At 37.0% G+C, this 14,704-nt stretch overlaps 1 long non-coding RNA gene across 1 annotated transcript in view; it reads left to right on the top strand.

The window, feature by feature from the left end:
• LOC111098073 overlaps positions 1-14,428 on the top strand; it is a 137,125-nt gene extending 122,697 nt beyond the window's left edge. Inside the window, exon 4 of the long non-coding RNA XR_005366864.1 lies at positions 13,250-14,428. This is a non-coding gene — a long non-coding RNA (uncharacterized LOC111098073). The remainder of the gene's footprint in view (positions 1-13,249) is intronic.
• The last annotated feature ends 276 nt before the right edge of the window (positions 14,429-14,704 follow it).

Here is a 14,704-nt window from a genome sequence, read left to right as displayed (position 1 = left end):
TTCAACCTACCTGTCTCACTCATCCCTTATTTTCTGAGGTAGAGTTTAAGTTCTTTGAATATGCCAGCTGCTCTCTGCCTCAGGCCTTCCCTGAGAGTTCTTTCCATCCCCTCCTGCACAGGCACTGCCTGCTGCCACTGTTCCAGTCATTATGGGATGGTTTTTATTGGTTTGTGCATTCGATGCCTCATGAAGAGAGTGACTACCGTGTCACCAATGCTGGACACACACTTAACATTCAATAAATAGGGGCTCCTGAGTGTTTCAGTGGGCTGAACCTCTGACTCCTGATTTCAGCTCATGATCTCAGGGTCATGGGATCAAGCCTTGCCAGGCTCCCTGCTCTGTGGGGAGTCAGCTTGGGATTCTTTCCCTCTCCCTCTCCATCTGTCCTTCCTCCCCTGCCCTCTCTCTCTCTCTCTAATAAATAAATACATCTTTTAAGAAACCCCACAACACTCAATAAATAATTTTTGGACTAGTGATTTGATGTCTCTTGACTGGTTGTTGGCTGTTATTTTCTTGTCCTTAGCATAGTTAAATAGGAATAATTACTTTCTGTTAGATATTCCTGATACACATTTCTATTTTCTGGTATTGGCTGAGCCTGAGTTTAAATCCTGATGCCTTCTGGAGATGCTAAACACTAAAGCTGCCAGTCACTGTGATCTTTGCATAACTGACCGTGAAGTGGAAGGGCAGTAGATGTTTGAAGATTTTGATACATTTTATTATGTGTTAAGTATATAATTGTTATTACTCAGTGGGCAGTGTTGTTACCATAAACAGATCACTTACTTGCTTGCATATGTGCATTCGAGCATTAATAATTTTTATTGTATGTTTATTTGTGGTTGCTATACAAGTAATTTAAGTACTGGGAATTTGGAAATATAAATCACTACCCTTGTAATCTGAGCTCATAAAGAGATCCTTAGAATTCTTCGGAGACCAAATCATAATTCACTCAAATTCATTTAGATGGATTCTTACAGATGATTTCCTAACAATGCAAATAGCCAAGCGTTTTAAAATATAAGTTAAAATAATTAGAAATGTTATGTTTATTTTTTAAAAATATACTTTTAAGCCTTATATGGGACTTTCAGGCCTTTTCTCTGGTGATGAATGAGCTGTATCTATTCTCTTACATGAACTATATATTTACCAATGGCAGAAGTATAGATCATCCTTAAAGCACAATTTTATTTTAAATATCTAGAGGGAAATATTGATTGTGCATTTTTCATTTTATACTCATGAAGCTGATTGATTTTGAAATTACTTTGCTACAATGATCCAGTTTAGGATTTAAAATTCCACAAAGGCAAGATTTTCAGGTTACAAGGAAATTTTAATGCTCAGTGCCCAAGTCACTTTTTATTATTAAGCTAGACACTTGGGGAGACCATCAGCTCTTTTCACTGCCAAAAAACCATTGGTGCATTGCAGCTGCACTCAATCTAACTGTGGTCTGACCTCGCCTGAAATTTCAAGAATTCTGGTTTTTGATACGGAAGCAATATGTTTGTTTATGACTCTGAGAGCAAGGCATAGGCCCAGAGGGCCTGTTCTCTCCTATTGGACTGTTGAAGGCTTTAGCAGCATTAACACCTCTGAGAAGCTGACATCAGAAAAAAGAAACCCAAATTTCACTGAGCAAGCAGGTTTTTAAAACTTTATTGAGGTATAATTTACATATCATAAAATTCACTTGCTTTCAGGGTCCAATTCAATGATTTTTAGTAAATTTACTGAGTTGTGTAACATTTTTATCACTCCTATAAGATCCCTCATGCTCATTCACAGCAATACCCATCCCCACCCCCCACCCCCACCCCCACCCAGGCAACCACTAGTGTACTTTATATCTCTATACATTTGGCTTTTTTGAACACTTATTATGAAGGAATCATACATACACTATGTCATCTTTTGTGTCTCATTTCTTTCATGCAGCATAATGTTTGTGAGGTTCATCCGTATTTTAGCATATATCACTGCTTTGTTCCTTCTTATTGTTGAGTTGCATTCCTTGCATGGATGTATGACATTTTGGTTATCCATTCACAACTTGATGAACATTTGAGTTGTTTCCAGTTTTTGACTATTAAGAATAATATTGCTGTGAACATTCACGTGCCGCTCTTTGTGTGGACATAATATCTTCATTTCTTGAGGAGTAGGACTTCTGGATCTCATGGTAGGTTTTGGGTAAGTTGTGCTTTTTAGAAGCTAAAAAAAAAGTTTTGAGTGCATGGCTTGGTGAGCAGCAGGGTTTTCAAAGATAAATGTGAAGAAACAATTCTTTCTCCAAGAAGCTTATGATTCATAAAAAGATAAAACAATTTTATAAATCATTAGACTCCTAGAAATCACTAGACTATGAGGGAGAATGTGAATACCATAAAAAGGGTATAAGAGTTTCTAAAAAAAGAGTCTTTTCAACTGTAAGTAGAGAGAGAATGTGTTCTGCAAGGTCCTCTGAAAGATGTCTTTGGGAATAGTTTAAAGATTTTAGGTTGATAACAAAATAATCAAAGTAAGAAGAAAGGGCAATACATAGAGTGCTGAGCAAATTGCAAGCAGCAGTATGGCGGGAAATTCAAGTAGGACTTCTTGGTCTCTTTTGGTTGAGTTTTAAGGCTTGCATCATTGTGATAGCAGCTAGTCTCCAAAATTCCAAATCAAGTTGCCACAGACCTAGAGAGGATGTGCTAAGAAATTATGAAAGCTATTAGGCCTGCAACCATCTATCAAAGAGTAGGATCTGAAACTTGGAAGAGGAATGAAATACTTGGATGAGGAAGAATTTTTCTTCACTGTAATTGTCTTTGAGGTTTCCATTTCTCACATTTGCTCCATCAGAGAGAAAAGGGAGGGTGAGTTTTTTTGTTTTTTGTTTTTTTTTCCAGATCCAGGTCAGTTACAGGTACTTCAAGGAGGCAGTATGATTGCCTTGATGTATGTCTTCTGGGGTTTCAGCTTGAGAGAGCAGAGGAAAAATAAAGGAGGCTATTCTGGGTGCCAGCTGGACTTGTGCTGCCTGTGAGTGAGTGATACACAAAATTTCCATGGGCTTTTGTGGGTGGATGAGTTGGCCAGGGGTTATTTTAAAAGGGATCCTTCCCAATAGGACTGACTGGTGGAGCAAAGGACTGTGATCGGGTGCCTGGATAGAATAAAATGTCTGAATCCCAGAGGCTAAGGGATGGGGTCTTAAGAAGCAAGCAGAAAAGGGGCATTACTTATGTTATGGGTTCTCTCAAAAAGCCCATAGAGCCCCTACAAGAGAAAGAACCAGTCCTTGCCTCTATCACTTTCAAATGGAACCTGCTCCACATCATCTCAATGTGAGACTGAGTTGGGTTGGGGTTGGGGTGAGAAGCCATGGCTGGTTTGTGGGAAAAGGTAGAGCTAACAGAAATAAAGTGGTCCACATTTTCCTTGTCTCACTGTAGGCTTTGGAGCCTGAAGCCCACATGGCCTGAGAAGCGAGAGAAGCTTTTGGTTGAAGGAAGGGGCTGGATGGAAGTTTTTATTATTACTGTGAATGGCACTTTTAATTATTAAAATAAAACTGTTGTTGAGATTGAAGAAAACTGGAGGAGTATTTATTATCCTCAAATGACTGAGCTCTGAGACCTGTTTGAGATTTCACACAAAAGTAGAGAAAGAACTGTTGGCAACATATTTAATGGCAGAGTGATGGGAAAGAAGAGTTCTCTGCTTTGTCACTACCACTTCCATCTCATTCAATATAATGATTGATGAGGGGATGGGGAGTTGGATGAAAAGGGTGAAGGGGATTAGGTGGGTACATTAAGAAGTACAATCTTACAGTTGTAAAATAAATAAGACAAAGGGATGTAATGTTACAACATCGGGAATATAGTCAACAATATTGTTAACAATTTTGTATGGTTACAGATGGTAACTAGACTTATTGTGGTGACCATTTTGCAATGTACATAAATATCAGACCACTGTAATATACTCCCAAAATGAATACAATATCATATGCTATTTTTTTAAATAAAGATGTATTTATTTATTTGAGAGAGAAAGAGAACACAGAGGACGAGGGAAAGGGAGAAGCGGACTTCCCACTGAGCAGGGAGCCCGATGCAGAACTCAATCCTAGGACTCTGGGATCATGGCCTGAGCCAAAGGCAGATGCTTAACCGACTAAGCCACCCAGGCATTCCCCAATTATTCTTTAATTTAGAAATATAAAATATCAAATTAAAAACAATATAATGATTCTACGACTTGTGTAGAATGTTAGTGAGGCACAAAGATAAATTGGAACCAAAACAGAAAGATCTTATAGGCCACTTGGAAGTTACATGGGCAGAAAGCAGATATATAACAAAACTTATATGTTCACAAGATCAGTCTGGAAGCTGGGTGCAGGGCACTTTGATAAGACAGAGTTCAAAATCCACAGATTTCTGGATTGTGTACTAGTCGGAAACACATGATGAGATTATGGTGGTGGTAATAAAAAAAATGAAGTTGGGTCTCTTTAAAGGGGTTACTTATAAGACAACTTTGTCTTGAGGCACTTGAGTGGCTCAGTTAGCTTAGTGTCCTATTCTTGATCTCAGCCCAGATCTTGATCTCAGGGTTGTGAGTTCAGGCCCTGTGTTGGGTTCCAGACTGGCCATGGAGACTGCTAAAAAAAAAAAAAGACAACTTGCCTTTTTAAAGTAAGCAGAAAGATGCATAAGCAGTTTTTTTCTTGGTTAACATCTTAGTCCCCTGGAGAATCACCTGGCAGCTTGAAAGAGTTAATGTTCCATCCTAAGCACCTTAGCACAAGAGACTTCTTAAAATGGGTGGCAAGGAAGAGTGTAGTCCATTTGTTTACTGAGCTCCCACAGGGCTGTGAGTAAACTAAGCAGGAAAAAAACTCAAGGAGGGGAAAGAGATGGGTATATATTATCTCACTGCCAAAATTTGAAACTAAGCAGCATGTTTCTACACATCTTGACTCCCCCAAAGACCAAGAGGAAATGAAAAAGTTCAGACTGTAAATGTCAGTGAACTGCTAGATTATAGAGTTAGTAGCAAAATATATTTGCAACTCTTAATGCAGTTAAGCAAAGCTTCAGGGAGAAGCTGGAAATTTCTAAGGGAAGTTTTGATTTGCAATCAGTAAGCTCAGGCTATTATTAGAAAAATAGGCTTGATGTAGGCGGGTTGGGAGAGGGATAGCCCAGGTCCCATCTGAACAGTTTTCACTTTTGCTTTTTAAGAACTAGTCAGGCCTACTCAGTACCTATTCCACTTTTTGGGATGGACATTTGGATCTTCTGAATGACTAGGCCTATATGATTTGTATGTCTCTATCTTCAAGGCTCCTTCAATCTCACAAATCAACAAACCTCAAACCCTGCTCTCTCTCCTATTAATTTCTTCATTTGAAAAGTTAAGTTCTTATAGTTCCGTCATGAGGTTGTTCATAGGATAACTACCATTTACTGAATGCAGGACAAAACTTGACCTACGCTATCTCATCTGATTCTGGTAGAACTCACACCTGAGGAAGCAGATTCTGAGACTTGCCTTAAAGCACACAAGTTGGACAAATGATGGATCAGGATTAAAACCAGGGCTGTCTCAGGGCACCTGGGTGGCTCACTGGTTGAGCATCTGCCTTCGGCTCAGGTCATGATCTTGGGGTCCTGGGATGGAGTCCTGCATCAGGCTCCCTGCCGGGAGCCTGCTTCTCCTTCTTCCTATTTCTCTGCCTCTCTCTCTATTGTCTCATGAATAAATAAATACAATTTAACAACAACAGAAAACACCAGGGCTGTGTCACAATGAATGTGGCCCTGTCTACAATGAGTCAGTGTGAGAAATAAAACCATGAGGACCTCAGGGATGTAGAGGTGATACTGTTCCAAGTGCTGGAACCAGTCATTGCCATACTAGCCTAACACCAAAGGCTTTTTTGGGGTGGAGAATGAACCCTTCTGTTTGTACAAGCACATTTTATGGGCATTTTCTTGTAGCAGTCTACTTGTCACCTATTTACATTCTACTTGTACGTGTTTCCAAGAATACACGGTAATATATCAGTTTTCTTCCCCTTTCCTTCTAAAGTGCTTATCTTTGATTCCCAAGGAATTAGTCTTCCATGTCCTGAAGTTACTGTGGTATGTGCTTTTATTTCAGGGGTATTTAACTTGTGCATATAGAAGTGAAAGTTCCCCTTTCTGTCCTCATTTACAAATTTTTTTCTACCTCTTCTACTTCTAGTCCCTTGTTTCTGTTTCTTGCAGTTTTCCTTGATTTCTCCTCTGCTGTATTTGTCAGTCCTTTTCTTTGCCTTTCCTCTACTTTAATGTCACAAGGTATTCTCTCCTACCTTCGTTTTTCCTACTGAATGTCAGATGGTCTTCCTTTCTTGGAAGGGAACTCATTCTTTTTTCTTTCCTTTCTCAGTTTCTTTGCCTTTTAGAATCAATCAAGCCTAGAGTGAAATCACCATCACTAGAATTGGAATCCTATTAACTGTGAGACATTGGATAGGTTACCTGACATCTTTAATCAAAGTTGTCCCATGAATAAGATAATATTTTCTTCATAGTGTTCTTGAGAATAATAAAATGGATAATGTATGTAAAGTTTCTGGTTTATAGTAAGTTTTCCTCTTTTTGCCATTTGCACTTTCTTTTTTTTATTTAAATTTCACTTAGTTAATATACAGTGCAATATTAATTTCTGGAGTAGAATTCAATGATTCATCACTTACATACAACACCCAGTGCTCATCACAAAAGTACCCTCCTTAATACCCTTCACCCATATATCCCATCCACCTCCACCTCCCTCCATTGACCTTCAGTTTATTCTCTATCATTAAGAGTCTCTTATGGTTTATTTCCCGCTCTCCTTTTCCTTCCCATCCCCTTCCCACATGCTCATCTGTTTTCTTTCTTAAATTCCACATATGAGTGAGATAAAATGATATTTTTCTTTCTCTGACTTATTTCACTTAGCATAATACACTCTAGCTCCATTCATGTCATCGCAAATGGCAAGATTTCATTCTTTTTGATGGCTAAGTAATATTTCATTATATATGTATATCACATCTTCTTTATCCATTCACCAGTCAATGGACATTAGGGCTCTCTCCATAGTTTGGCTATTGTGGACATTGCTGTTATATACATTGGAGTGCACATAACCCTTCGTATCTGTATTTTTGTATCCTTTGGGTAAATATCTAGTAGTGTAATTGCTGGTTTATAGGGTAGTTCTATTTTTTTTAATTTTTTAAAAATTTTTATTTATGATAGTCACAGAGAGAAAGAGAGAGAGAGAAAGAGAGGCAGAGACACAGGCAGAGGAAGAAGCAGGCTCCATGCACCGGGAGCCCAATGTGGGATTCGATCCCGGGTCTCCAGGATCGCACCCTGGGCCAAAGACAGGCGCTAAACCGCTGCGCCACCCAGGGATCGCTAGGGTAGTTCTATTTTTAACTTTCTGAGGACCCTCTACACTGTTATCCAGGGTGGCTGCAACAGGTTGCATTCCCACTAACAATGCAAGAGGGTTCCTCTTTCTCCACATCCTTGCCAACACCTGTTATTTCTTGTGTTATTAAATCTAGTCATTCTGACAGGTGTGAGGTAGTATCTCATAGTTATTTTGATTTGCATTTCCCTGATAATGAGTGATGTGGAACATCTTCTCATGTGTCTGTTAGCCATCTGGATGTCTTCTTTGGAAAAGTGTCTATTCATGTCTTTTGCCCATTTCTTTACTGGTTATTTGTTTTTTTTGGATGTTAAGTTTGATAAGCTCTTTATAGATTTTTGGATACTAACCCTTTATTGGTATGTCATTTGCAAATATCTTCTTCCATTACATAGGCTGCCTTTTAGTTCTTGTTTTGAAGATTTTATTTATTTGTTCATGAGAGACACAGAAAGAGAGGCAGAGACACAAGCAGAGGGAGGAGAAGCAGGGTCCATACAAGGAGCCTGATGTAGGACTTGATCCCAGGAATCTGGGATCAGGCCCTGAGCCAAAGGCAGACGCTCAACCACTGAGCCACCCAGGCATCTCTGCCTTTTAGTTTTGTCGATTGTTTCCTTCGCTGTGCAGAAGCTTTTTATGTGGGTGAATTCCCAATAGTTCATTTTTGCTTTTGTTTTCCTGGCCTCCTGTGATGTGTCTAATAAGAAGTTGCTATGGCTGAGGTCAAAGAAGTTGCTTCCTGTGTTCTCCTCTAGAATTTTGATTGTTTCTTGTCTCACATTTAGGTCTTTGATTCATTGTGAATTTATTTTTGTGTACGGTATAGGAAGGTGATCTAATTTAATTCTTCTGCATGTTGCTTTCCAGTTTTCCCAACACCATTTGTTGAAGAGATGTTTTTCCATTGGATATTCTTTCCTGCTTTGTTGGAGATTAGTTGGCCACATAGTTGTGGGTCCAATTCTGGCCACATAGTTGTGGGTCCAATTCTGGATTCTCTGGTTCTGTTCCATTAATCTATGTATCTGTTTTTGTGCCAGTATCATAGTGTCTTGATGACTACAGCTTTGTAATATAACTTGAAATCTGGAATCATGATGCCTCCAGTTTTGTTTTTCTTTTTCAGAATTGCTTTGGCTATTCCAGGTCTTTTGTATTTCCATACATGTTTTAGGATTGCTTATCCTAGCTCTGTGAAGAATGTTGGTGTTATATTGATAGAGATTTCATTAGATGTGTAGATTGCTTTGGGTAGTATAAACATTTTAACCATGTTTTTTCTTCTAGTCCATGAGTGTGGAATACTTTTTCATTTCTTTGTGTCCTCTTCAATTTCTTTCATAAGTGTTCTATAGTTTTTAGATTACTGATCTTTTACCTCTTTAGTTAGGTTTATTCCTAGGTATCTTATGGTTTTTAGTACAATTGCAAATGGAAATGACTCATTGAATTTTTTCTGCTGCTTCATTATTGGTGTATAGAAATACAACAGGTCTCTGCACATTGATTTTTTTATCTTGCCACTTTGCTGAGTTCATGAATTAGTTCTAGCAATTTTTTGGTGGAGTCTTCCAAGTTTTCTACATAGAGTATCATGTCATCTGAAAAGAGTGAAAGTTTGACTTTTTCCTGGATGATTTGGATGCCTATTATTTCTTTTTGTTGTCTTATTGCTAAGGCTAAAACTTCCAGTACTATGTTAAATAGTAATGATAAGAATGGACATCCCTGTCTTGTTCCTGACCATATGTGAAATGCTCTCAGTTTTTCCCCATTGAGGATGATATTAGCTGTGGGCCTTTTGTATATGACCTTTTATGATGTAGAGGTATGTTCCATCTATCCCTACTTTGTTGAGGGTTTTTATCAAGAAAAGGTGCTATATTTTGTCAAATGATTTTTCTGCATCTATTGAGAGGATCATATGGTTCTTATTCTTTCTTTTATTAATGTGGCATATCATGTTGATTGATTTGCAGATGTTGAACCACCCCTGTAGCCCAGGAATAAATCACACTTGGTCCTGGTCAATAATCCTTTTAATGTACTGTTGGGTCTGATTAGCCAGTATCTTGTTGAGAATTTTTGCATCCATGTTCATCAAGGATCTTGATGTGTAATCTTTGTCTTTGTCTGGCTTGGGATCAAAATAATGCTGGTCTTATAGAATTTGGAAGTTTTCTTTCCATTTCTATTTTTGGAATAGTTTGAGAAGAATAGGTATCAACACTTCTTTAAACATCTGATTGAATTCCACTGGGAAGCCACCTGGCCCTGGACTTTTATTTGCTAGGAGATTCTTTCTTTCTTTCTTTCTTCTTCTTTTTCTTTTTCTTTTTTTTTTTTTTTTTGAAGGCTCTTTTAAAAAAATATTTTATTTAAATTCAATTTGTTTGTTAGGAGATTTTTGATTATGGACTTAATTTCTTTTCTGGTTATGGGTCTGTTCAAATTTTTTTCTTCCTGTTTCAATTTTGATAGTTTACATATTTCTAGGAATTTGTCCATTTCTTCCAGAATGCCTAATTTTTTGGCATGTAATTGCTCATAATATTCTCTTATGTTTGTATTTCTTCAGTGTTGGTTGTGATCTCTCCTCTTTCATTCATGATTTTCTTTATTTGGGCCCTTTTTCTTTCTTTTTGATAAGTTTGGCTAAGGGTTTGTCAATTTTGTTAATTCTTCAAAGAACCAGCTCCTTTTTTCCTTGATCTGTTCTATTGTTTTTTTTTTTTAATTTCTATATCACTTATTTCCAGTCTAATCTTTATTATTTCCCTTATCCTGCTGGATTTAGGCTTTATTTGCTGTTATTTTCCAGCTCCTTTAGGTGTAAGGTTAGGTTGTGTATTTGAGACTTTTCTTGCTTCTTGTGGTAGGCCCGTATTGCAATATATTTCCCTCTTAGGACTACCTTTGCTGCATCCAAAAACTTCTGGACTGTTGTGTTTTCATTTTCATTTGCTTCCATGTATTCTTTAATTTCTTCTTTAATTTCCTGGCAAACCCATTCATTCTTTAGTAGACTGTTCTTTAACCTCCATATATTTGAGGTCTTTCCAATTTTTTTTCTTTGGTTGACTTCAAGTTTCATAGTGTTGTGCTCTGAAAATATGCATGTATGATTGTAATCTTCTTGTTCCAGTTGAGTCCTGATTTGTGACCCACTATGTGATCTATTCTCGAGAATGTTTCATGTGCACTCGAAAAGAATGTGTATTCTGCTGCTTTCGGATGAAATTTTCTGAATATATATAATATATATCCATCTGATCCAGTGTCTCATTCAATGCCATTGTTTCCTTATTGATTTTCTGCTTATATTATCTGTCTATTGCTGTGAATTGGGTGTTAAAGTCCCCTACTATTATTTTATTAATATCAATGTGTTTCTTTATGCTTATTATTAATTGATTTATATATTTGGGTGCTCCCAAGTTGGGGGCATAGATATTTACAATCGTTAGATCTTCTTGATGAATAGACCCCTTACTTATGATAAAGTGCCCTTCTTCATCTCTTGTTACAGTCTTTGTATTAAAATCTAGTTTATTGAGTATAAGTATGGCTACTCTGGCTTTCCTTTGACATCCATTTGCATGATAGATGGTCCTCTATCCCCTCACTTTCAATCTGTAGGTGTTTTTAGATCTAAAATGAATCTCTCGTAGGCTGCATACAGATGGATCTTATTTTTGTATTCATTCTGACACCCTATATCTTTTGATTGGAGCATTTAGTCCCTATACAGAGTGATTATTGAAAGTTATGAAGTTAGTGTCATTGTATTATCTATAGACTTGGTGTTTTTGGTGATGTTCTTTGGTCCTTTTTAGTCTTTGTAGCTTTAGGTCTTTTTTCCCCAGTCATAGAATCCTCCTAAATATTTCTTGCAGGGTTGATTTAATGGTCACAAACTCCTTTAGTTTTTGTGTGTCTGGGAAACTGTTTCTCCTTCTATTCGGAATGAAAGCTTTGCTGGATAGAATTTTTGGTTGCCTATTTTTCCCATTCCGCATGTTGAATATATCTTGCCACTTTTTTCTGTTCTGCCACTTTTCTCTAAACAGGTCTGCTGCAGGGCAGCCCTTGGTGGCACGGCGGTTTAGTGCCGCCTGCAGCCCAGGGCATGATCCTGGAGTCCCGAGATCGAGTCCCACGTCAGGCTCTCTGCATGGAGCCTGCTTCTCCCTCTGCCTGTGTCTCTGCCTCTCTTTCTCTCTGCATCTCTATGAATAAATAAATAAAATCTTAAAAAAAATAGGTCTGCTGCAAACCTGATCTTTCATCATAGGTTAAGGACTTTTTTTTTCCCCTTGCTGCTTTCAGGACTCTTTCCTTATCTGTGCATTTTGTGAATTTGTCTATGATATGCCTTGGCATTGGTTGGTTTTTGTTGAATTTAATGGGAGTTCTTGCTTGTTGGAATTTTAATACCTCTATCCTTCTTCCCCAGATAAGGGAAGTTTTCAGTTGTAATTTGCTCAGGTAAACCTTGTGCCATCTTTTCTTTCTTTTCATCTTATGGGACTTCTATGATACGAATATTATTCCATTTTACTAAGACACTGAGTTCCCTAAGTCTACCTCTGTAATCCATTACCTTTGTTTCCCTCTTCTCAGCTTTATTATTTTCCATAATTTTATCTTCTGTATCACTGATTTATTCCTCTGATTCTTCATCCTCATTTTTATGGATTCCATTTGTGCTTGTGTCTCCGTTACAGCATTTTTAATTTTGGCCTAGCTAGATTTTAGTTCTTTTATCTCTACACTAAGGGATTTTTGAGTGTCTTTTATGCTTTTTTCAAGCCTAGCTAGTGTCCTCATAATTGTAGTTTTAAATTCTAGTTCAGACATTGTACATTGTACTTATATCTGCATTGATCAAATCTCTGACTGTCATTTCTTCCTGTTCTTTCCTTTGGGGTGAGTTCTTCCATCTTACACAGGTCATTTTTTTTTTTTTTTTTTTTGGTTTGTAGATATGCACTTTTGTTCTCTAAGACTTTTGATAGGCTTTGTGGGTGTTCAGAATGATTTGATATTTATCTAACTGTGTTGGAGTGAGGGTGCAGGCTTAGGGTCACCCTACTCCTCTGGCATCTTACCTCTCACCCCTTCCTTTTGTTCTTTCTATGCCTTCTTTTCCTTATCCTTATTTTACAGTCATATGCTAGTATTTTACCTTTTTTCTCTCTACATATCCTATTCTGTTCTCCAGTGGTAGTTGACCCTAACTATGGTCCAAGAATTAGATTTATGTTTTGTATTGCTGCTCTGTTATTGCCTACTGATGTTTTTATAGCTTTAAAAATTATTTGTTGATCTCTTAAAATCATTATTATCTATTACATAATAGATACCAGGGATATAACTGAACAAAACAGGCAACAATTCTTGCCCTCGTAAAGCTTACATTCTATTGGGATTGAAGGTGGGAAAATGGATAATTTAAAGAGTTAAAAATGTAGGAGTTAGCTTCTGGGTTGTTTAATACTTCAAGGTGCATTTGAAAAAGGCATGGAAGTACCATGCCACATACCACACTTGTTCTTTGCCCTATGCATCTCTTCTATTTGGCAAAAAAAAAAAAAAAAAAAAAAAAGAATTTACACACAGAGGTCACACCTTACACAAAACTAATTAAAAAAGGATAATAGACCTAAATGAAAAATGGAAAATTATAAACCTCCAAAGAGACAACATTGGAGAAAATCGTTATGACTTTGTATCTCTTCTTTCATTTCAGATAGAGCACCAAATACATGATCTATGAAAGGAATAATACGTTGGACTTCATTATAATTAAGAACTTCTGCTCTGTAAAAGATGCTGCAAGAGATGAGATAAGACATAGACTGGGAGAAGATATTTGCAGAAGTCATATCTGATAAAGGATTGTTATCTAAAATAGACAAAGAACTCTTAAAACTCAATAATAAGAAAACATACAAGCTGATTTAAAAATGGGCAAAGGATCTGAGGAGACTCGTCAACAAAGAACATATATAGCTGATAAATAAGCATATGAAATCCTGCTCAACATCATATACCTCAGGGAACTGCAAATTAAAACAATGAGATATCACTACATACCTATTAGAATGGCAAAAATCCAAAACACTGACAACACCAAATGCTAGTGAACCTGTGGAGCAGTAAGAACTCTCATTCATTGCTGATGGAAATGCCAAATGGAACAGCCACTTCGGAAGACAGTTTGGCAGTTTCTTACAAAACTAAACACATTATTACCATATAATTCAACAATCACTCCCCATGGTATTTAGTTAAATGAGTTGAAAACGTATGTCCACACAAAAACCTGTACACAGTTGTTTATAGCAACTCTATCATAATTGCCAAAACTTAGAATCAACCAAGATGTCCTTCAGTGGATAACTGAAATGGATAAATAAACTGTGTTACATCTATTTAATGGAATATTATTCAGTGCTAAAAAGAAATAAGTTATCAAGTCACAAAGAGATAGGAAATTTAAATGCATGTTGCTTAGTGAAAAAAGGCAATATGAAAAGGCAACATATTGTATAATTCCAACTGTAAGATTTCTTGAAAAGGCAAAACTATGGAGACAGTCTTTTTACTGTAAGTGCTTGCTAGAGGTTTTTAGGGGGTGAGAGATGAATGGATGAGCATAGAGGATTTTTAGAGCAGTGAAACTATTCTGTATAATACAATAAAGATAGATATGTGTCACTATGCATTTGTCCAAATGTATAGGATGTACAATAAGAATGAACCCTAATGAAAACTATTGGCTGTGAGTGATAATGATGTGTCAGTGGAGGTTCATCAGTTGTAAGAAATGTACCACTCTGGTATAGGATGTTGATAGTGGGGCAGGTTGTTTGTCTCAGATGGAGAGACAGGTGATGTAAAGTAACTCTCAGTTCTTTCCACTCAATTTTCCTATGAACCTAAAACTGCTCTGACTTATAAAGTCTATTTTAAAAATACAGAATTCATATTTTCTGCATATCTGCTGACTGTATTCTAATCTTACCTATTTTTTGACTTGTTGACACCATTTTTGTTTCCAATAACAGTAATGGACAAATTTTTTCCTTCTTGGCAATAATTATTCTCTCAACTTACTCAGTGAGTGATTTTGTAAAATGTACTTGGGTTTCATAATAACTCAACAAGGCAGGTAGAACATCTGATCTTTTCTCTGAAAAAG

The sequence above is a fragment of the Canis lupus genome, chromosome 11, assembly GCF_011100685.1.
Source record: "Canis lupus familiaris isolate Mischka breed German Shepherd chromosome 11, alternate assembly UU_Cfam_GSD_1.0, whole genome shotgun sequence".
Lineage (NCBI taxonomy): Eukaryota > Metazoa > Chordata > Mammalia > Carnivora > Canidae > Canis > Canis lupus.
This window is presented reverse-complemented; position numbering and strand designations above follow the sequence as displayed.